General features: G+C 42.5%; 1 protein-coding gene across 2 annotated transcripts in view; it reads left to right on the forward strand.

Moving 5' to 3' along the window:
• LOC136881224 (RNA-binding protein 42) overlaps window positions 1-889 on the forward strand; it is a 267,849-nt gene extending 266,960 nt beyond the window's left edge. For both annotated transcript variants that reach the window (XM_067153952.2, XM_067153954.2), the window contains exon 7: window positions 520-889. The gene's annotated coding sequence lies outside the window, so the exon portion shown is untranslated. The remainder of the gene's footprint in view (window positions 1-519) is intronic.
• Window positions 890-19,819: the final 18,930 nt, after the last annotated feature.

Below are 19,819 nucleotides of genomic sequence, written 5' to 3' on the forward strand. Positions count from 1 at the left end.
GATGCAGTACTACCAACCTACAAAGATTGAACAAAATCGATGATGCGGCCATCGTGACCTCCCCTTGTCAGAGTATAACATGACTTGATATTAAAATAAATTTACGAATTAACAGATTTACTTTTTAAATCTTTAAGATGAACAGGCCAGATCCAGACTATATGCTCTGTGATAAAATTACAATGAATATTTAGTTCTTTTTCCGGGTTGAACCGTGTTGTTGCTTTCTGTACATTACGTACAATTTGCCGACTTTTCGAGTACATTGCAGTATTCTTTGTCAAGGCGACTGAAATACCCCTACTAACTAGTGTGATTGCTGCCTGGGAGACGGATTATCTCGGATCGAGTAGGGGTATTTCAGTCGTCTTGACATAAAATACTGCAATGTATTCGAAACGTCGGCAAACTGTACGGAATTTCCGGAACACGGTTCAACCTGGAAGAATAACTAAATAATTATACACACCGTGGAAGCTTCAGTTTTAAGATAACATGTATTGTTTTCTTTTCTTTCAGTGGGTGATATGTTGAAATGCCTGCGAAGATTCCTATTCGTCTCCATCTCCCTGTCTGTGACCAGAGAATTGTATGGAATTATGTGTGCCTTGTACTGTGGCTCCTTCTCTCCCTCTCTCGATCGTTAATACACAGAAAACGATAGTGTTTATTTCTGGAGTTTACCTCCAAGAAATAAAGGTAATCTCGGGAATACATTTCGAACTCTTTCACACGTTGAAATTGAGTTAACATTATGAAGAAATGGAGCTGTACTGTATATTTTAAAATAGTCAGTAATCATATATTTACTGTTGTGCATAGTTCAAATGAATTTGTGATGTAACATAAAAACTGTTTAAATAAATAATGTACGTCCGTGAATATGTTATATTTTTGTCTTCACTACATTATACTGGCTGTAACAAAATACTTCCCAAAAATTCAGGAATTATTTTCCTCATGTGTAGAGAAGAAAAATCCATTGTATCAACATAGGTCTGAAAAGGATTCGTTTGAGTTTTCCATCTCTCGGGTCTGATCCTTTGGTACGTTCTTGGTCTAAATAAATTTAAGATATTGATTGATATGTTGTAAATTATTATGGTGTATCTATGTCTTGGTTGTTTTGTTTATTATGATGGTTATTATTTGGCATCCAGCAACAATCATTTGTTATTTCTTGTACAGTCACAGTTACTTTGCAGGTTGGATCCTGGCTCAGTCCGGTGGTATTTGAAGGTGCTCACATACGTCAGCCTCGTGTCGGTAGACTAAATTCCGGCACCTCGGCGTCTCCGAAAACCGTAAATGTAGTTTGTGGGACGTAAAGCTAATAGCATGATTATTGTTAAATTTCGAGATATCGAGAATACCGTTTTTGAGCATGTATAGCACAGAATTGAAATCATGTGTGTCTAAGGGCTTATACTGAATACATTTTTTTAAGTTTTTAAAAATATACAAATATACTTTTTTGTTGGCGTACCCCCAAAATCCGATTGTTTTACCTTCGCGCCCCCGAAATACGTGTATATTGTGATTGTACCAGAAATAACAAAGGATTGTTGCTGGATGCCAAATCATAATAATAATTAATAACCATCATAATAACGGGCGCCAGGAAATGTTCTCCACAGTGCCTACATGCTGCTGCATAAGGGAGCATCAGCAGTTTAGTTGGCAGTAGGGTGTCATGTCTGTCATGCTCACTCGCCGACAGGCTAAGGTCAACAGGATAGCAGTAGGGAAGGCCACACGTGTGAGGGTGAGCTGTAGGCTATCGAAATCGTCAGTGTGTATTGCATTAAGCGAGCGTTCAGATAGATTATTGGAATAGAGCAACAGGATACAAGCAGTAATGTATAGTACTGAAGAGAGAGCTATTTGGTGGAATACGTTTTTCTAACCAGCCCTCAGATGCAAGTAAAAATCCCTGACGTGGCCGGGAATCGAACCCGGGGCCTCCGAGTAAGAGAGAGGCACGCTACTCCTATAACACTATCATCTATATATTATTAAAATAGTTTACTAAAAACAGCTTTGGTAAGTCCGCCCGTTCTACTGGACCGATTTGTTTTTTTTTTTATTGTTTCCGGAATTACCTGCCGGTGAATCATGAGACATTGATAGGTCTTTAAGTTCAGCCAACTTTGAGTAATCATAAAATCAGATCATTAAAATGATCACCCCAATAATTGCAGGCGAAGGCTTACCCTAACCCGCAATACATTCTGTATTTAGCAGGTTGCTAAGCGACTAGCACTTTCATTGATAATCCGATATGTATTTGATTTTCATCATTAGTAATGTCATTGTATGCAGCCATGTTTGATTACTACCTTTCAAGCCAGAGAGTAAACACTTCCTCTGATCATGGAAGAATACTATTCCCTACTCGATGCTCTTTGATTCTCTAACCTTTCCCAGCTTCCAGATATATTCAACAGATCGCAGAGCATTCCTAATAATAACTTACATGCTGCTGAGAGAAAAAAGTCTACGTACAACGGACTCCATCATGAGATAAGCCTTAGACATTATCTGGGAATACCTATCGAAGGATAACATAGCCACACTAAAAGAGTGTGAAGACCTTGTATCTTAAAAAGTTCTCTGCCTGGTAAAAAATGAGCTCATAAGACAACCGTTCTATATAGAACCACGATTAAAAATACCACTGCCTTCTACGACACAATACCAAGCTTTACATCAAGAACTGCAGAATAAAAAGGTGAATATATGGATAGATTTTAACCAAACAGGCGGCTTGATGACGTCAGAATGGATGAGCTCTGACTACGAACTGTGGCATACCATAACGCGCTTCTTATTAAATGTTCATAAAACCATTGAAAAGGGCAGGCAAAAGAATAGACTACGACAGGCATATCAAGAGAAGTTATCTGACCTATTTATAAAGAATGTTGCGGAGCAACACGAGTCCTCTAGTAACTCAGCCATGATGCCCCTGAGGAAACTAATGCAATCTAATCCTCCCGCCACACACTGCTATGCAGTGATGGGCAGTCTGAGATGGTGCCTCGAGATTTCTCGAGACTAGCGCAAGCACCTGGTTTCTCGCGAAGAATGTCGAGAGATCTCGAGAGCGTTGTTCCCGCATTGTGCGGCGAGCAGTGTCACTCAGGTCTGCAGATAGATGAAGCTGAAAGTTGTTTGTGTCGAGCACGGGAATAGTCAACCACGAGCCTTCTCCATTCCGTAAATACGTGTCAACAAGCGACTAGACCGTTCACAGCTACCGAGGTGTATTATTGAAGCATATAACATAATTATAATTGATACGCATTCTGGCATTGTATGCAGCAGTAAGTACACAAAATAATGAGCAGGCTAAGTACAGAAAATGACGGCTACGGTTATCACTCGTAATTTATCAGATCCCACATTCAATATCCATTTCACCAGCGCTTGTGTTTACCGACATTATGGTGACGAAGGAAATAATTCCTTACAATGTTATAGAGAATTCACGTTATACTTATGTACTTCAGTATATGACTGTGTAATTGTAAGCGACAACTTTAAGACGATGTCCGAAACGCAACGAAAATAGTGGACGTGGCATTATTTCGGAGAGATGACACATAACGCAGTCCACTGTGTTGTTTGTTCAAAAGAAGTGAAATACGTCAGAAATGCTTCTGGGATGATCCGGAACTTAAAAGCACATATCAATGATGGGGAATCGTCACACAACACCTCCCGCCCAGTCTGCATCACAAGAAGCTATCCTGCTGACGAGAATTGTGAGGTATCCAGATAGGAGTGTATCCTATCTACAGTTATTAACAAATTACACAGTGTTATTCAGCTAGGACGTCCACCTTAAATAACTCGTGAACCTAAGATACCGACATTCTGTTTTCACTTTTGTTGATGGTATTAAGGGGCCCATAGTTGAACATGCAGTACTTTTCCAGGCTTTTGACAAAAATGTATTACCACACCCGTTTCTATACAAGAACGTTATTTGACGCAATAACTGATGATGGTATACCATCAAGCTTATGCTCGTAGTTACTGGGATGTTGCACAGATCGCAGCACAGGAGAATCGGTCTCGAGCGAGAGCATTGCCCATTACTACTGCTATGTACTGTATGAGGTGTTATGATGCATTTATACCAACCCGCTGAACACTGGCTCAATATCACCTGAAGCTGCTCAAGGCTTTGGATTTCTCCACTGCTCTATACAGTGGCCATCGTAGTTGAGTGATGCCTCGATGATTTTGACTTCATTTCCAGATCCTTGCCAAGATTTCAGGTTGGCAGGTAGGTTTGCACGGTGATTGTCATATCTTCGAAGTCTAGTTTACTGGCCAAGCTATTTGTTGCATTCGCACCAATCCTCAAGCCAAGAAGTCAGACTACCGAGCTCGATAGCTGCAGTCGCTTAAGTGCGGCCAGTATCCAGTATTCGGGAGATAGTAGGTTCGAACCCCACTGTCGGCAGCCCTGAAGATGGTTTTCCGTGGTTTCCCATTTTCACACCAGGCAAATGCTGCGTCTGTACCTTAATTAAGGCCACGGCCGCTTCCTTCCCACTCTTAGCCTCTACCTGTCCCATCGTCGCCTTAAGACCTATCTGTGTCGGTGCGACGTAAAAACAGCTTGTAAAAAAGAAGTCAGACTGCTATTCTCTAGAAGGGAAAGGTCCATTCCTTTTCACCCAATGTGTAATTTGGAATTTGTTAACTACATCGATTGTGTTCATAAAGTGGAAACGTATAATAAATGATATCAATGTAATGTAAGAAAACAATCCTGAAAGAGATTATTGTACTTCTGATAGTCAGGGATCAAAGCAAGGAGATTTGTGTGAAGTCGATTATGTTCATACTCTTGTTGACTGTAAGAAGGTACTGTATCTAGATATTACTCAGAGAAAACTTGGAAATTATATTAGAAAACTAGTTACTCTTTCATTAATATACAGACAATCCTGAACCTTTAAAACTACAAATTGTTTTAGAAAATACCGTTAGCTGGAAGCGGGTGATGGGCCTGATCAATTCGGTACATACTGTAAATTTATTTTTATCTTCACTCTCACGTCAGTTTTGTCTGAAGTATGATGGTATCTAAGATCTGACAATTCTCGAAATAACTGAAGTTACCGGAAAAAAGAAACTACAAGCAGTTCTTTTGCGTTTGCACATGAATTCTCTGTAAGAAAGACACATATAAGTACAATTTTGTAACAGAAAGGCTACACAATAGTGGAAAGTAGAGTGGATATAAAAGTCTGACTTACATTTTAACAGAACTGGTACAGCTCTAATGTACATTATTTAAGAGTTAATACTGTGAAATTTAAAATATTGTGCAATTGATTTTAGGCCTAGTATGATTGGGCAACCTCCCTCCCAGTAAAGGACACGTCTTAGATGCAGACAAATTGTTTTGTCCCTTCGTTGTCTGCAAATGGGATATTTTACTCTATATAGGGTGGTCGGAAACAGCGTGAACCGAGTATGTCAGCGTTACAGCGTTGGTCATACTGATACGTATACACGTGGCTTGGTAGGGCTTGAGAGCCACATCGAGAAATGAGCATTAAAGACCAACGCCAATGCCACCGTAGCGTGCTTGTTGTGGGCAGAGTCTATCAATATGTAGGTCCTTATTCAAGTCTCTCCCCTGGAGAAGTTTATTTCTTCTATTGGCACTCTCAAGCCGGTCATAAACTGCATGCATGTTTAGCAACACCGCCTCGCAACACCCATCTGAAATCGCCCGCGAAGCGATCTGATTGGATAATTTCAACAGCTGATATAACGACAACAACCGCGTGATATCGTCGTGTTCTTTTCTTCAAATTACTTATCAGTATGGCCAACGAGCTAACACTCATATACGCGGTCCGCGTTGTTTCCGACCACCCTGTATATGTCCGGGTTATTAGCTGCCGTCCTCGGAGCCATGGGTTCGATTCCCGGTACTGCCAGAGATTTAAGAACGGTAGGAGGGCTGGTATGTGGTTAATATGGTGCATGCAGCTCACCTCCATTGGGTGGTGAAGCTGAAAAGAGCTGCCCAACGTCGAGAAATACGAGGACACGAGTTTACATTACTGAATTTTTTGTAACATACTAAAAATGTTTGATATCCCCCTCCCTCCACTACCAAAGCTCTTGAATATTACTCTAATACAGATAGGTTTTTGCCAACAGTGCGAAACGAAAGAGCTGAGGCTGAGAAGGGAAGTATCCGTGACATATATTAACGTACAGCCCCAATATTTACCTGCTGTGAAAATGGGAAATCGTGGAAAACCATCATCAGCGATGCTGATGGTAAGGTGCTGTTTAATCTTGCTCGACCTCTAATACAGGTAGGATTTTGACGACGCTGGGAAAGGAAAGTAACCGCGTCTGGAAAGGTAAGTTCCGTGACATTAATTAAAGTACATCCCCAACATTTACCTGGTGTGAAAGTGGAAAATTATGAAAACCATCTCCAGAGATGCTGATAGTAGGGTGTTAACTATCATCCAAATGCAAGCTTTCAACGCAGGGTCGAAGCCAAGCCGGGGAGGGGGCTTAGAACCCCCTCTCCCCAACGCCCCCGTCCAAGGAAGTTTTACAAAAGAAAATGAAAGGAATGACCATAAACAAGTGAAATTCTACTCAAAATGTTGGCTCTTGGAACATTCACAGCGACATAATTATAAAATCATAAGATCTCTTGAATCTACATTGGCGGAAAAAAATATCCAAACACCATGAAATAAGGAACGTAGAATACGGAAATTTTGGCAATATATTTGTCGAGGTAACATATTTAATTGATTAAATGTACAAACTTTTGTGGTGTAGTGGTTAGTGTGATTAGCTGCCACCCCCGGAGGCCCGGGTTCCATTCCCGGCTCTGCCACGAAATTTGAAAAGTGGTACAAGGGCTGGAACGGGGTCCACTCAGCTTCGGGAGGTCAACTGAGTAGACGTAGCTTCGATTCCCACCTCAGCCACCCTGGAAGTGGTTTTCGGTGGTTTCCCACTTCTCCTCCAGGCAAATGCCGGGATGGTATCTAACTTAAGGCCACGACCGCTTCCTTCCCTCTTCCTCGTCTATCTTCCCATCCCCCGCAAGGCCCCTGTTCAGCATAGCAGGTGAGGCCGCCTCGGCGAGGTACTGGTCATCCTCCCCAGTTGTATCCCACTACCCAATGTCTGAAGCTCCAGGACACTGCCCTTGTGGCGGTAGAGGTGGAATCCCTCGCTGATTCCGAGGGGAAAATCGACCATGGAGTGTAAGCAGATTAAGGAAGAAAGAAAGAAAGGTACAAACTACGCGCGAGAGAATCCATCGCAAATGTGCCATGCTGGTCCATTAATAACCTCTGTAATCGGCTGACTGTTGAATGCAGACATGCAAACGTGCATGCATTGTGTCGTACAGGTGCCGGATGTCAGCTTGTAGGATGGAGTTCCATGCCTGCTGCACTTGGTCGGTCAATACAGGGACGGTTAGTGCCTCTTGTGGATGGCGTTGGAGTTGGCGTCCATACGTCCTCGATCGGGGGCAGATCAGGGGATCCAGCAGGCCAAGGCAAAATGTCGACACTCTGCAGAGCACGTTGGGTTACAACAGCGGTATGGAGGCGCGCATTATCCTGTTGGAAAACACCCCCGGTAATGCCTTTCAAAGTGGCAGCGCAACAGGTCGGATCACCAGACGGACGAACACATCGACGCTCAGGGTGCGTGGGATAACCACGAGAGTGCTCTTGTTGTCAATAGGAAATTGCTCTCAACACCAGAACTCCCGGTGTAGGTCCAGTGTATCAACGCCGCAGACAGGGGTAATGCAGGCACTCCCCTAGTCTCCTTTTAACCAACACACGGCTATCACTGGCACCGAGACAGAACCGGCTTTCACCAGAAAACAAAACTGACCTCCACTCCATCCTCCAATGAGCTCTCGCTTGATACCACTGAAGTCACACACGGCGGTAGTTTGGGGTACGTGGAATGCACGCCGCAGGGTGTCTGGTTCGGAGCTGTACTTCAAGTAACCGTTTTCGAACAGTTCGTTGCGTCACTGTGGTGCCAACTGCTGCTCGAATTGCTGCTGCAGACACAGTCCGCTGCGTTACAACCGTACGCCGAATACGGCGGTCCTCCTCGGTGGTGTCACGGGGGCGTCCGGAGCCCGGTCTTCTTGCGAGCGTACCTTCTCGTGACCACTGCTGCCAGCGCGCATGCACAGTGGAGACATCCCTGCCAAGTCGTTCTGTAATAGCGCGGAAGGAAAATCCACCTTCGTGTACCCAAATTGTACAGCCTCGTTCAACCGCAGTGAGCTGTTGATACTGGCCTTCTCGTCGTCGTAAAGGCATCCTTGACCCACTCACAGTCACTCCGTCCAATCTCACAGGTAACTCTCTCGTACAGTACAGCCCGTATTTAAAGCAAACCTGATGTGCAACGCCATGGGGCCGCTACTAGCGCCACGCTAATGCAATTTGCGGGAAATTTGAATCAGCGACCTCTTTCAGATGTATAAACACGCCTACTAACGTTCGTTAATCTATCAAAACCCCTTCTTGGTGTTTGGATATTTCTTTCCGCCAATATATTTTCTAAGAAGCCTCTAAATTTGGATTTTATACTGCAATCTGAACATACCATTCGCTGTAAAATTGTTGACATTGGTCGTACTGTTCTGGTTCTGTATTTTAATGTACTGCAATCTGCATATCAACATAACTCACTTGTATCAATGTCCTTATAAAGACCCTCACGCATGCGCACACCACATAAGCACATTCATTATGTTCTATCATCATTTTGTAATTGTAACCCCCCCCCCCCCCCCAATCGGTCGATCCTTGGCGCGTAGTATCACGCTCGTATGCCCACTGTCGAGCAACTAGGATAAAAATTAAATATTTATGTAAATAACAAATTGAATGGGATGATAATCATACAGATCGCATGAGATACAGATTTATATTACTTCGCAATGAACAACACAAAGTCAAAGTGAACAGTAGTGCGCATGCGTGTGTATGTGATCACTTACAACCAATCAGTAAATAGAACCAAATCTTGGATTTCTGGTGTGTTGATCAATGTATGACCAAGAGTGGGGTTAGTGGTTGGGAGCACGTCGAAGGCAGCGGTCGGCCGACGTCAGAGGGGAAACCGGAGCCATTACCCCAGCGATCAAAAATACAGGGAGGACTATATGTAGGTTTGTTTAAAAGTAGGTCGTTGACCTCTACTGTGTGGGTTACATACCTCACAGGCGCTACCCCACCCCCACCGACCTTCAATTTAACCCTTGAACAAATTCCCTTACTCATATCGCATTTCTTATCAACCATTTAATGAATATTGTCGTTTTGCAGAATTCCTTAGTTCATATTTTATCATCCGCTATATTTAAGATATTTGCTTGTAAGTTTCTGAAGCCATCCATATCGCCGCCATGACACCTTCTACTCAGCTGTTCCTATTGGCTGCTCTGCATCCCTCACTTCCTTGGTACTCTATCACTGAAAGTTATATTAATTTACTATTCAGTAAAAATTATCCCGCCCTACTGGGATTCGAACTCCAGTGCTCAGCATCCATACTCCAGTGTGTTATCCCAACACCATACATCACTGTCGGACGTTGTCATAGAGATACTGGGTAAAGAATTTCTGAAGAGAAGGGAGCAAATAAAGTCCATTCCTCAAGTATAAGTACTATGAATTTGATTTTGTAGGAAGAAAAGGTACCGTAATTAATATATCGGTCCGCCTTTGAGGTGTAGTGGTTATTGTGATTAGCTGCCACACCCGGAGGCCCGAGTTCGATTTCCAACTTTGCCAGGATGATTTGAAAAGAATTACGAAGTCCGGAACGAGGTCCACTCAGCCTCGGGAACTCAGTTGAGTAGAGGGAGGTTTGATTCTCTCCTCAGCTATCATCGAAGTGGTTTTCCATGATTTCCTACTTCTCCTAACTTAAGGCCAAGGCCGCTTCCTTCCCTCCTCCTTGTCTATACTTTCCAATCTTGTCAACCCTCCACAAGACCCCCGATGAGAATAGCAGGTGTGGCCGCCTGGGAGAGGTACTGTTCCTCCCCACAGTTGTATCTTCCCAACGTAACGTCTCACGCTCCAGGACACTACCCTTGAGACGGTAGAGATGGGATCCCTCGCTGAGTCCGAGGGAAAAACCGACTCTGGACGGTAAACGGATTAAGAAAGAAAAGAATGAAATTAGGCCTACTACCGATTTTAGGGGCTGTCTGGCCGAGACGGTAAAGGCATGCTCGGTTCGCCCGGAAGGACGTGGGTTTGAATTCCTGTCAGGAAATCGTAAAGGAGAGAGAAACTAAAACATTTGCACCATATCAGCTAAGTAAATAAATATCTCCATGTTATTACTTAAAAGGAACTTATACAGTATCATGCTCGTATATCCAAGGTCGAGTAAATACGATAAAAAAATTATATAAATAAGTAAATAACTCTTTCAATACGACGATAATAATATAGATTTAAAATTACTTTGCAATGAATAACAAAGCTCAAGTGTACAGTAGCGCGCATGCGTGAGCATGTGATCGCTTACAACCAATCAACAACCAGAACTAAATATTAGATTTCTGGTCTGTTGATAAATGTAGGGCCGAGGGCGGGTTAGTGGCTTGGGAACACGTCGAAGGTAGCGGTCGGCCGACCACAGAGAGGAAACCGGAGCCATTACCCCAGCTGTCTAAAATGCAGGGAGGACTCTATGTGGGTTTGTTTAAAAGTAGGTCGTTGACCCTTGTCGTGCGTGTTGCCTACTTCACAGGCGCTACCCCCATTTTTAATTTAACACTTGAATAACTTCCCTTGCTCATTTATAGTATTTCTTCTGAACCATTTCCTGAACATTGTCGTCTTTCAGAATTCCTTAGTTCATATCTTCTCATCCGTCATATTTCAGATATTTGCTTCTAAGTTTCCGAAGCCATCCATGTCTCCGCGATGACACCTTCTACTCAGCTGCTCCTATTGCCTTCTCTGCACCTCTCATTCCCTCGGTACTCTATCACTAGAAGTTATATTCATTTACTATTCAGTAAAAATTCTCCGTCCTACTGGGATTCGAACTCCACTGTTAAACATCCATTCTCCAGCGCTTTACCCCAACACCATACATCACTGTCCAACGTTGATGTTGAGATACTGCGTTATGAAGTTCAAAAGAGAAGGGAACTAAAAAAATCCATTCGTGCTGATAAGTAGAAGTATAAAAGTAAAAAAGTATAAAAATTACATACAGTAATTAAGTAAAGATCTCTTTGCATACGACGATAATAATAGAGATTTAAATTCCTTCGCAATGAATAGCAAAGCCCAAGTGTACAGTAGTTCGCATGCGTGAGCATGTGATCGCTTACAACCAATCAACAACCAGAACTAAATATTAGATTTCTGGTCTGTTGATACACGTAGGGCCAAGGGCGGGTTAGTGGCTTGGGAACACGTCGAAGGCAGCGGTCGGCCGACTCCAGAGAGGAAACCGGAGCCATTACCCCAGCTGTCTAAAATGCAGGGAGGACTCTATGTCGGTTTGTTTAAAAGTAGGTCACAGGCGCTACCCCCCCCCCCCCCCCCCAATTTTCATTTTAACCCTTGAACAACTTCCCTTGCTCATATAGTACTTCTTCTGAACCAATTCCTGGACATTGTCGTTCTCCAGAATTCCTTAGTTCATATTTTCTCATCCGCCATATTTCAAATATTTGCTTCTAAGTTTCTGAAGCCATGCATGTCTCCGCCATGACACCTTCTACTCAGCTGCTCCTATTTCCTTCTCTGCACCTCTCATTCCCTCGGTACTCTATCACTAGAAGTTATATTCATTTACCATTCAGTAAAAATTCTCAACTTTCACTGGGATTCGAACTCCACTGCTCAGCATCCACTCTCCAGTGCCTTACCCCAAGACCATACATCACTGTTGGACGTTGTCATTGAGATACTGGGTAATGTAGTTCTAAATAGAAGGGAGGTAAAAAGATCCATTCAATCAAGTGTAAGTACCGTGAATTTGATTTGGTAGGCGCAATGTAATAAAAATATATACGTAATGTATGTATTAACTTAAAAAGAATGTGTTATTTACTATTCAGCAAAAATTCTCCGCCGTTCTGGGTTTCGAACTCCAGCGATCAGCATTCACAATGCAATGCGTTACCCCGAGATCACACATCACCGTCAACGTTCGTATTGAGATACTGGGTTATGAAGTTCAAAAGAGACGGGAGCTAAAAAAAATCTATTCGCGCTGATAAGTGGAAGTTTAAAGGCGGGCTAGTTGTTGAGAACACATCAAATGCAACTGTCGTTCGACCCCGGCTATCTTAAATACAAGGAGGACTCTTCGCCGGTTTATCAAAAATACGTCGCTGAAACCTACTGTGCGGGTTGCCTACCTCAAAGGCGCGTGTTTCACTTTCAGCCCATCCCTCGAACGCAGTCCTTTAGTCGTTCTGTATTTCTTCCTAACAACTTCCACGACTTCCCGTTTTCAGACTTGTTTCTTCGTGCTCTCGCATCCGTCAGATTTCAGACATGCATTTCCAAGTTTATCCAGTCCTGCATATCGACAGTATGACATAATCTATACAGCCCTTGCGTCTAGCTTCCTATTGGCTGCTCTACTCCACTCACTTCCTTGACACTCTTTTACTAAAGGCTATATCAATTTAACATTCGGTAAATATTCTCCGCCGCACTGGGATTCGAACTCCAGCATTCAGTATCCGCACCCAAGCGCGTTAATCCAAGGCTATACATCACTACAACACAGTTACTTTGATAACTTGGGTAATGAAATGCAAAGGAGAATGGACCTAGTAAGACAATTTTTTGGCAATTTGCTTTACGTCGCGCCGACACAGATAGGTCTTATGGCGACAATGGGATAGGAAAGGGCTAGGAATGGGAAGAAAGCGACCTTGGCCTTAACTAAGGTACAGCCACAGCATTTGCTTAGTGTAAAAATGGGAAACCACTGAAAACCATCCTCAGGACTGCCGACAGTGGCGCTCGAACCCACGATCTTCCGGATGCAAGTTCATAACTGCGCAACCTAAACGCACGGCTACTCGCTCGGTCGAATTGGGCTTAGTTGGCACAATACTGTAATAATATGTTGAACTAAATAAGATCGGTCCGCCAATGTGGTGTAGTGGTTAGTGTGATTAGCTGCCACCCTCGGAGGCCCGGGTTCGTTTCCCGGCTCTGCCACGAAATTTGAAAAGTGGTACGAGGCCTGGAATGGGATCCACTCAGCCTTGCGAGGTCAACTGAGTAAAGGAGGGTTCGATTCCCATCTCAGCCATCCTGGAAGTGGTTTTCCGTGTTTTCCCACTTCTCCTCCAGGCAAATGCCGGGATGGTACCTAACTTAAGGCCACGGCCGCTTCCTCACCTCTTCCTTGTCACTGCCTTCCAGTCTTCCCATCCCCCACAAGGCCCCTGTTCAGCATAGCAGGTGAGGCCGCCTGGGCGAGATACTGGTCATCCTCCCCAGTTGTACCCCCCGACCGAGAGTCTGAAGCTCCAGGACACTGCCCTTGAGGCGGTAGAGGTGGGATCCCTCGCTGAGTCCGAGGGAGAAACCGAAACTGGAGGGTAAACAATAATAAGAAGATCGAATTATTTACAATAAAGCAAAAACATTCTTGCAAGTTCTAATTCACTATCGGTATTTAATAAACTGCAAGTACTGTTCCAAAAGTAAATGGGATAACAGAAAATTATGGGTATAATAGGCAGTCCATTTGATACTAAGTAAGAAGAACACTTGTGTAGTCTACAAAATAATTGTAATACGAGGATGACGATAGTAATGATAGCACTAAAAATAGAACATCTAAACCGAAAATACAGCGTGTCATTGACCTAACCAGAGCGTGTGGTGAAAGGTCAATGGACTGGCCAGCCAGCTAGGCTCGCACCAATGACAGAGCAACAGTTTTTCAAGAGGACTTCATTAAGATAAGTTCCAGATTTGAAGTTCCTAAGTATTTGAACAGATATAAACATAAATGTTCATACATTTCTAAATATTTGAGCGTGATTTGATGGAATCTGATGACGTTCCTTAAAGAATGAAACATGTCATTCTATTTTAACTTGAATCCTGGACGATTTTCGGTAGTAAATTTGTGTGTTGAACGTGATTGATATCTTCCTCTATAAGTAGTATAATTGGACAGTTCTGCCGCACCTCCGCCGCCGCACGCCTCCGCCCGCCTCCTCCTCCTCCGCCGCCGCCGCCCGCGGGAAATTTGAATTTTGGCGGGAAATTTGAATTTTGGCGGGAGATTTGAATTTGTAAACAAAGCCACGTGCTTTTTGACAGCTGTCATCGACAACAACGCATCGCTAACCTCACTGCTGCCATCTTGACGGGCCTAAACCTCACTAGTGCCAACTTAACCTAACTAGCGTGAGGTAAACAAAGCCACGTGCTTTTTGACAGACAACAACTCATCGCTAACCTCAGTACTGCCATCTTGACGGGCCTAAACCTTAGTGGTACCAACTTAACCTCACTAGCGCGAGGTAAACAAAGCCACGTGCTTTTTGACAGCCACGTGCTTTTTGACAGATTTGTAAACAAAGCCACGTGCTTTTTGACAGACAACAACGCATCGCTAACCTCAGTACTGCCATCTTGACGGGTCTAAACCTTAGTGGTACCAACTTAACCTAACTAGCATGAGGTAAACAAAGCCACGTGCTTTTTTGACAGCTGTCATCCGCCATCTTTAAACCACAAAGCACTGTGCTGCCCTCTATATCGCAGTAGCTGCAAAATTCGTCACCTGTCATCGGCAGTGCTGCCATCTTGACGGGTCTAAACCTTAGTGCTACCAACTTAACCTAACTAGCGCGAGGTAAACAAAGCCACGTGTTTTTTGACAGCTGTCATCCGCCATCTTGAATCTATAGAGCACAGTGCTGCCCTCTTTAGCTAGTTACCTTTGAAATGTGGTGGCAGGCAATTCCACATGACAGCAGTCATCTTTAATCAAAAGAGCACCGTGCTGCCCTCTATGTGGTGGCGGCAAATAGAAAAATTCTACATGCTCTTGTTTGGAAACAAACTCACGCGCTTTTTTGACAGCCGTCATCCACCATCTTTAATCAACAGAGCACAGTGCTGTACTCTTTAGCTAGATACCTTTGAAATGTGGTGGCGGCAATTTGAAAAATTCTATGTGCTCTTGTTGGGAAACAAAGCCACGTGCTTTTTTGACAGCTGTCATCCACCATCTTTAATCAATAGAGCACTGTGCTGCTATCATGCGGGTAATTTCGTCAGCTGTCATCCGCCATCTTTAATCCAGAGAGAACAGTGCTGCACTCTATGTGGTGGCGGTAAATTCCATGTGCTTTACAAACCTATGTGCTTTTCTGACAGCTGTCATCCGCCATCTTTAATCCAGAGAGAACAGTGCTGCACTCTATGTGGTGGCGGTAAATTCCACGTGCTTTACAAACCCATGTGCTTTTCTGACAGCTGTCATCCGCCATCTTTAATCCAGAGAGAACAGTGCTGCACTCTATGTAGTAGCGGCAAATTCTACGTGCTTTACAAACCTATGCGCTTTTCTGTCATCCGCCATCTTTAATCTAGAGAGAACAGTGCTGCACTCTATGTGGTGGCGGCAAATTCTACGTGCTCTTATTTGGAAACAAATTCTACTCACTCTTCAGCTGTCATCCACCATCTTTAATCAAAAGAGCACCGTGCTGCCCTCTTTGTGGTGGCGGATAATTTGAAAAAATTCAGCAGCCATCTTTAATCCAGAGAGAACAGTGCTGCCCTCTTTAGCTACTTACCTTTGAGGCGGTTAATTTGAAAAATTCTTTTCGACAAGCAGCCATCTTTAATCCAGAGAGAACAGTGCTGCCCTCTTTAGCTACTTACCTTTGAGGCGGTTAATTTGAAAAATTCAGCTGCCATCTTTAATCCAGAGAGAACAGTGCTGCCCTCTTTAGCTACTTACCTTTGAGGCGGTTAATTTGAAAAATTCTATTTAACAAGCCGCCATCTTTAATGAAAAGGGCATCGTGGTGCTATCTTGCGGGTAATATTTTACGTCACAGCTGTCATCCACCATCTTGCATTGCTAACCTTAGTGCTGCCCTCTTTAGCTACTTACCTTTGAAACAAAAAATCTATTTGACAAGCTGTCACCCGCCATCTTGCATCGCAAACCTCAGTGCTGCACTCTATGTGGTGGCGGATAATTTGAAAAAATCTTTTTGACAGGCAGCCATCTTTAATCCAGAGAGAACAGTGCTGCCATCTTTAGCTACTGCCATCTTACATCGCTTACCTCGCTGCTGTACTCTATGTGGTGGCGGTTAATTCGAACAAGTTTAATCACGCATCGGGCAAGCTAGAGTAAGCACGTGCTGTTGTGATGACGTCATTGTGCATGTTTAAACCAGTTCGTTGACTAAAAGCTTTAGTCTTCGAGAAACAGTGATAGAGTGTAGAGTGCAAACATGACGAAAACATTATTAGTTGATGTGCAAGGCTTTAAAGTAAACGGAAACAAATTTGTGTTTAAAGAGGTGGCTGTGTTAGATTGCAGTGTGTTGTGGGCTCCAAAACTTGTTAGTTTAGTATTTGGTCCACCGTTCCCTTACTGTTTGCAAACAGATGAAGATAAAAAGCAGACTCAGTGGATTGAAAACAATTTAGGTTTGAAGTGGGAAGAAAAAGGAATACCTTATCGTTTTCTACCTTTAATGATGAATGCACATTTGTCAAGAGCAGATCTTGTTCTTTTAAAGGGTTGTGAAAAGAAAGAATGGTTGCGTGATTTTCTACCATCATCATGTGAAGTTATCGACATGCATGAATTGGGGTGCCCATCATTTAAAACTCTTCCGAAAGAGCATAGCAGAGAAACAAGTAAACAGTCTTTACAACATGTAGGTATGCTCTTTGATTGGTTGTGTCGCAGTGCATGCCGGGAAGTGAACAACATATGTAAAGTGCAGTGTCGAAATAACCTTAGTGTAAAAGAAACATTTGTAGAGTAAAGACATCATGTCATTTCTAACAGATACTAAGTGTAACGCAGTTGAAAAGGCGATCGTAAAGTTTTATGCATGCAAAAAGAAACTAAACACTTTTACTGAAGAAGAGTTAAATGCATTACCAAAGGCATTTTTGGTTAATGTAGCTGCGAATGCTGTAAAGAAGATTTGGGAAAAGGTGCCTCGTGAGTGGACTCAAGATCCCGTTTTGTCAGAGCTTCAAACGTGTAGTTTACATCATGAACACGTGAGTTTAGCTAGAAGACCTTCTGTGAGACAGTGCCGTACATGTCAACTAATTAAACTGTATCACGGACCTAAAACTAACGAGTTGTCTTCGCTTATAAACACTTATGGCTGTGGAGAGAGTAAACAAGGAAAAGGTGAAGAAACGTGCTGGAAGAAAGATGAGGAAGCATGTTGGGCGTGGACTCATCAATAGAGTGATTGATCTTCTTTTCTTCGTGCTTCATCTCCCCTGCGGCCCTAGAACACATTCGCCTGATACGTAGTTACATGCTGCCTGCGTGTCGTTTAGTTGTTAAAATCTGCTTCGTAAAGTTATGCTGTGTGTGTGTGTGTGTGTGTTATTACCTAGTGCTTTAGCTGCTCAGAAGAATATAGCAGCACTTGTCGTTGTTGGTGCAATAAAACGAAAACTGAGTGTCAAAGACCGTAACATAAACAAAGGATAAAAATGTATGTATATAGTCTAAAATAAATATGAATTGTCAAAACATATTACAGGTGTTGTTTAATCCTACAGCATGTCCTAGTGACTTAGAAGAAAGGAAACGTAGAGGATTAAAAGAAAACACACATAAGATTTAAAGTATATCCTCTTTATTAATCCATGAATTAAAGCTGTTATTAAAACCAAGCCATTTAACATACAGTTTATTACCACGACGTCGAATAACACGTTCAACTAAATAGTGATCAGGATATTTTGTTTTCTGCAGTTCTTCGATGTAGAATCCTCCTTCAATAGGCTGTCCTCTGAGATCGCGAAGTAAATACGTAACTGGATTAGTAAGCTTAACACTTCTGATTTGAAAAATTTCAGTGCTCCAGTTAGGTGTGTATCCTTTTGCAAAGATAGACTTGTTGTTGCTGATGCGAACGAAATCACCTTCTTTAAAGCGATAGCGACGTGGATCAGCTGTTTTGATTACAAGATGAATAGCATCTAGACGAGGTGTATTCTTTGTAACAAGACGTAGCTTTGTTCCGATAGTGCGATGAGGTGTATCGTTGTAGGTAGATAAAAGTCTAGGTAGCAGATCAATCCAACGATATGAACCTTGCGCTGTAAATTCTCGCCACATCATTGTTTTGAGTGTACGATTAAAGCGTTCTACAACACTTGCCTTGAGATTGCTGAACGTAGAGTAGTGTTGAATGCCAAGTAACTTGAGGTAAGAAGAAAAATCCTTGTTGTAAAACTCTTTACCTTGATCAGTTTGAAGAAGCCTTGGACAGCGTTTCGATTCTTCAACAATATGTTTAAATGCTTCTTTAACTTGAGCTGCTGTTTTAGAACGCACGGGTTGTGCAAAAGCAAACTTTGAGTACATATCGATAACAGTAAGTAGATACTTATACCCCTTATTACTAGAAGCATATGGAATCATTTCTACTAAGTCTGCTTGCCAGAGATCATCTTTTCCTCGTGTAATAACGCGTCTGCGACAGTAGGTGCGACGTGCTGGTTTATGTAACTCATGTGCGATGTTTACCTTTACAGGTGAGATCTTCTCTTGACGAGCCATTACAAAATAATACGGCATAACGTAGTTCTCTTTCTATTTCTAGAATTTCTGATCCGTGACCAGTGTGACCAGCCTCTTGCGATGCTCTTAAAAGTTGTAATCGTTCAACGAGTAAGTTTGGGTCATTCCAGTATCTTACATCCACATACGGCAACAAAGGCTTGTAGATAACGTCTAGACTACGTGCAGTCGGAAACAGCTTAGAAATAAACTCACGATACTTGTAACTCTTATTCGCATTTACAGCTTCTGTTCTCTTGTAATTACGTCGTGTTGCATCAGTAGCAAAAAGTATTGCTTTATACTTTTTAAGATCATCTTGTAAAATTATATCCTTGTCAGGTATTCGTGAGAAAAGAAGTTCTAAGAGTCCTTTCGTAGGTTTATAGGTAACACCTTTTACAATGAGTTTGTTGCTATTAATCTTAACATTTGAATTTCCTATCCGGAAACAGTCATCTTCGTAGCGAATACCATAGGTAGTGTCAGTTTGTCCTGTAAAAAGTTTTTCTATATAAGGTGCAAAGAGAGATCCATAGGTATCTTGAATAAAAGTTCTAAACTGATTGCGATACTCTGGTGTAATCATAACCTCAGACAAAGATGGTAGATTTTGCGTCGATGTAGTAGGTGTTTCTGCAATAACATCTGTAGTTAAAAACTCAACACGCTTAGATGGTGATGCATCATTAAGTTCTTCTTCTTCTTCTTCCTTATCTTCCTCTTCTTGATCTACATCCTGCTTCTTCTCTTCCGTATCTTCTTCATGCTTTTCTTCTTCATGCTTCTCTTTATGATATGATGTTTGCATAGAAGCAAAACTTGAAGTAGACTGCGGTAATGAAGTAGAATTAAAAATTTCTTTGAGTGGTGTACTTAGTTGTGTTTTTAAAAATAAATCCGTGTCTGCTTGAATACGTTTAAGCTCTTTAAATTTCCGTCGAATATTGTTTCGAGCTTGGAT

This window comes from Anabrus simplex, chromosome 9 (genome assembly GCF_040414725.1).
Source record: "Anabrus simplex isolate iqAnaSimp1 chromosome 9, ASM4041472v1, whole genome shotgun sequence".
In the NCBI taxonomy this organism is placed as follows: domain Eukaryota; kingdom Metazoa; phylum Arthropoda; class Insecta; order Orthoptera; family Tettigoniidae; genus Anabrus; species Anabrus simplex.